The sequence below is a fragment of the Myotis nattereri genome (assembly GCF_964212035.1).
Source record: "Myotis nattereri genome assembly, chromosome: 2".
In the NCBI taxonomy this organism is placed as follows: domain Eukaryota; kingdom Metazoa; phylum Chordata; class Mammalia; order Chiroptera; family Vespertilionidae; genus Myotis; species Myotis nattereri.
Window position 1 is genome coordinate 112,122,161 of NC_138076.1, and position 4,945 is coordinate 112,127,105.

The 4,945-nt window shown below is 49.6% G+C and overlaps 1 pseudogene across 1 annotated transcript; it reads left to right on the forward strand.

The window, feature by feature from the left end:
- Positions 1–2,519: 2,519 nt before the first annotated feature.
- LOC308535835 (gap junction alpha-3 protein-like) lies at positions 2,520–3,821 on the forward strand (annotated as a pseudogene). The gene has a single exon. The product of its transcript is annotated as a gap junction alpha-3 protein-like (transcript).
- The last annotated feature ends 1,124 nt before the right edge of the window (positions 3,822–4,945 follow it).

Below are 4,945 nucleotides of genomic sequence, written 5' to 3' on the forward strand. Positions count from 1 at the left end.
TCTTCATCTCTTGTGCTGCATTGTCCATGACATCTGTCTCTAAACTCTGTTCTTAGCACTGTGGCCCTCACCCAGAAGAGGAGGTGCTACCCTAGACCCTCTTCCCAGCTGCTTCTAACCCAGGTCTCCAGCTTCCTGCTGGTCACTTCACTCAAATCTCCCACCACTGCTTTAATCCACACAGTCACCAAACCAAAGTTCTCATCTCCCCTTCCAACCTCAGTTAGCACTGCTCCCCACTGTCCTTCTCTTTGAATCCCCCCATAACTTTCCTGCTCACCAGGCTCAGGCATGTAAGATTTGTCTTTCACTCATACCTCTCTCATCTCTGGCTCTGCTCAGAAACTACACGATGCTTTCTTTTTGTCTTCAGAAAGTATCTCTTCTCTGTCCTTCCTCTTTTCCATTCACCCCTCCTGTCACCCAGCCTGGCCTTCAACGCTCACTCTAAGGCCACCACACCCTTCCTGACTCCCAGCGGGCTGTAGATGGCACCTTCTTTCTTGAACAACACTTCAGCATCTCTCTCCCCTCTCTAAGTGGGTTAAAGGCTCTCTAGTCCTTCGGTTCATGTGCACCACCAGTGCTTACTGAATGCCTACTGTGTGCAAACATGGCCCCAGCCTAGCTCCATGTGCACAAGCAGCCATTAAATTCACTGCTTTCTAATCCAACGCCCTGTGTCAGTCACACGATCACACGTATTCCCGCCACACCGGAACCTCGCTCTGTTCTTAAAAGGTACTCCCTTCACTCCCCCTTCTATCCAAAGCCACATCTCCTAAGCCCAGTTCCAATTCCACTCCTCCCCAGCTATACCTTTTAACATTAGTACACTTCTCTGAAATCCCTCTGCCCTTATAGAGCTCCCTATTCTCCTGAATTTTCCCATCTCCACAAATAGATCTCAAGATAGAGACCGTGCTTAAGTTGAAGACACAGCATGTGCTAATGCATAAAGGTCGTGTTTCTGGGCCCACAGGAAGTTTGGTGCCCAGAGTGCTGGACCAGGTCCTCCTGAGGGGTGCACACTGGCCATGGCTCTTGTCCTGTGTCCCAGAGGCAGATGTCCAACAGGGTGGAGGGAGGGGCTAGGGCCAAAGGCAGAGTTAGGGGTCTTGTGACAGTCTGGGGCTGAAGGCATCCCTCCAAGCTCAGCGGGATGGCTATGGGGTCTGTGTAGGAGTCAGAATTGATAGCTTGGAGGAGAAGCAGGCTGTAACCTAGAATAATTCCCTGACATCTGACATCCTTCATTGGAGAGTGGGTTGTTTCATGTTCAATAATTAAGTTTCTCAATGAAAACTTGTTAATGTCTAAAAACATGCAGAGTAGAGCGGATAGCAGTTATAATATGGGGCAAGGAGGTTGGTAGGATACATGAAGATTAAGATTTCTCTATGGAGCTCAAATGACCAAAACAAAGCATTGGAAGTTTACTTCAAAAAGAGGATTAACATCTGTCTATCTTTTTTAGGTCACAGGGAATAAAGTTTTGTTTGTTTATTTGCCTTTAAACCAATTCCTAAAAATTAGTATTATTAAGCATTTTCAGATTCGACATGATAGAGTTTTCTTTATTCTTGTATGTATACTCACGGCCTAGCCCATGTTCCTTACTGCACAGACTGGCCTTGAGAACAGCGGTGCTGTCTTTGGTTCCAGTTTGGAGCATCTGACCTGTTTGAGCAGAGGCCACATGGAGGATACCTTGTAGGCTTGGTCCCCTGCGTCTGAGGAGCACTGTCACCTTCACAAAGTGGGCCCAGGGGTCTTACTTCCCTCTGCCCGAGAGGCAGTTCACTGCATATGACCATGGACCCCACCTTACAGTTAGAGACACAGGCTCCTGCCCAAGGACACACAGAGAGTGAACCATCTATGTAACATTTGCAAAGAGAAAGATTCAAAAGGAAAGTAAAAAGTGGAGGAGGTAACAGATTAATACGGCAGAAGTTATGAAGGTGGAATGAGCACGGCACAATCTGGGAGAACATTGCTCTAACCTCACGTGAGCAGGACATGTGAGATGAGGAACTGGACCGCTGCACGGGAAGCCCCAGGGACAGAGCCCGGAAGAGGCCAGGCTGGAGTTAGGAGGCTGGGAGAGGTCCGTGTCCCTTAGGAAAGTCACTTGTCTTTCTTGGTCTTATTTCCTTATCTCTGACGTGAGTTAAGTAACCTGTGTTTCTCTCGTTTAATCCATGCTTTTGTAGGGTGACTACAATACTATATTGGTGCTGTAGACCTTGGTTTAACCCACGTGTCATGACTCACATAGACAGGTACACAATGCACACACATACAGATGTACACACACGAGTACACTATACAGAGATGTACATACACATTGTGTGAAGAGCTCTGCAGGACAGGCCACATTGGGAAGCAGTAGGGCAGCCATCCAATTATACTACATTCCAACTTTTATGTACAAAGACAGATGGTTGGACTTGAGCTCACCTGTCCTACCTGACTATTAACAAACATGTTCCGTTACAGGCTGGCAGTCTGGAGCAATGGGAGACTGGAGCCTTCTGGGGAGACTCTTGGATACTGCACAGGGGCACTCCACGGTCATTGGCAAGGTCTGGCTGACAGTCCTGTTCATCTTCCGAATCTTGTTGCTGGGAGCTGGGGTGGAGTCGGTGTGGGGAGATGAGCAGTCAGGCTTCACCTGCAACACCCAGCAGCCAGGTTGCATGAACGTGTGCTACGACAAAGCCTTCCCCATCTCGCACACCCGCTTCTGGGTGCTGCAGATAATCTTCGTGTCCACACCCACCCTCATCTACCTGGGGCATGTGCTGCACATCGTGCGTATGGAAGAGAAGAAGAAAGGGAGGGAGGAAGAGCAGGCAAAGGGAGAGAGCGACCATGGCCAGAAGAATAGGTCCCTAGTGCGGGACGACCAGGGAAAGGTCCCCATTGCAGGGGCCCTGCTCCGGACCTACATATTCAACATCATCTTTAAGATGCTGTTTGAAGTGGGATTCATTGTTGGACAGTACTATCTGTATGGCTTTCAACTGAAGCCACTCTACCACTGTGACCGGTGGCCCTGCCCCAACATGGTGGACTGCTTCATCTCCAGGCCCACAGAGAAGACCGTCTTCATCATCTTCATGCTGGTCGTGGCCTGCCTGTCCCTCTTACTCAACGTGCTAGAGATATACCACCTGGGCTGGAAGAAGCTTAAACAGGGCATGACCAACCACTATAGCCCAGACACCGCTGAATCCAGGGTGGAGGCAGCAATATCTGGGGATGTGATCCCACTCCCCTCCCACTAGGCCACAGACACTGGTACTTGGGGTGCCCTTCTACTACACGCTCTCTGTCTCTTCCCTGGGATGGGCAACAATCATCATTATTCCAGGGCCCCTCCACCAGCAACAGACTTCAACATGGCAGCGCTTTCCCAAACACAGGCGAAGGGCCACCCTGACAAATTCTACAATAGTAACCACCACCTGATAATGACAGAGCAGAATTGGGCCAACCAGGAGCCTGGGCAGCAGATTCTGTGAGGGAGGTCTCCCCACCTGTGTCCACATCTTCCTCCTTTACCCCTCCAGGCAGCCCCCTGCAGACCCCTCAGGAGGGCAGAGGAGGCAGCAAAGAATGTGTCGTGTTGGAGAATGGGGACAGCAGCATCCTGGGAGAGAGCAGGTTGGAAGTGACTCCTGATGAGCAGCAGCAGGCAGTGACCCCGCTGTGCAGATGCACATGCCACCTTTGCTGCCCACAGACCCCAGATGGTCAAGCAAGGCCAGAAAGGCAGCAACAGCCAGGCCAGACCCAGTGACGGGGCCATCTAGTGGTGGTCTCCACCACTTTTCTAGCATCAAAACCAAAGTGCACTTCCATTGAGCAGCTGGAGAGCCTAGTGACAGAGCGCGCTGGAGTGGGGGGAGAAGACCACCCGAGAGGTCAGGTTTCTGTGTCAGTGCTTGCTGTCCTTAACGCTGGAGGTGGAGTGGGGAGGACGACAATGCTTTCTATGGGGATGGGGGCAAAGTGGTGTGCAGGGGCCGATGCCCTTTAAGGATATTCATGGTACCCAAGAGCCCTGAGCCAGGAGACCTTCTCAGGTGTTTCTGTCTCTGTGGCGGACTGTTCTGGGATGATAAAGAGGCAGGTGTCCGCAGTCACTTCAGTTTGGGGCCATTGGGTTTTCTGTCCTGAGCTCTCCGGAGCCTCTGGGCAGCCCAGAAGGCCACAGCTGCACTTAGCCCTATCTCTGTTTGATACTTTTAACTCAGAGTTGAAGTTCAATTGGGATATTTGCCAAACTGCACTAAGAGGAAACTTAGAGCAAGCCTATGTAGTGTCATTTGGGATCCTGAAATTCCATGTGAAGCCCACATTTTAAAAGAAATGCTTTGTCTTCATGAGTCAGTTAATTACTATGAGAAGGTACAAAATGAAATAAAAGCAGGGGAAAACTTAAGTGCCTTTCAAATACTTGAAGTTCTAAAATGGGAGGTTAAAAGTTAACTGCTGCTGCCAGGAGAATTATTTTTACAGGTGGATGAATAAACTACACCTTTTTAACAGTGCAAATGAACTTCATGTTTCGTAACCATTCTTTGTGGACAGCCTAGTAACTTTCTAAAGTGTAAATAAAAGTGTGTGGGTTCACTCCCTGTGTAAGTGCATGGGTCATTTTGTGTGTGTGCCTGATTTGTCATCCACACGGACGCTGCTGTGACAGGGAAGGCTATTTGTGTGGGTGTGTGGCCAAAACATGACAGAATTTCCTGTCCTGCGCACACGCTGTTCTGTCTCAGCCAGTGTCTGAGCCGATGAGCAGTGGTGGTGCTGAGTGTGGGTCCTCATCACACTTTTCACCTCCAACAGCCACCGAATGCAGTTCTTATTCAGCAGAACACTGTCCACTGTCAATTATCCATTTGTTTTTATGAATCCCTTTAATTTTCTG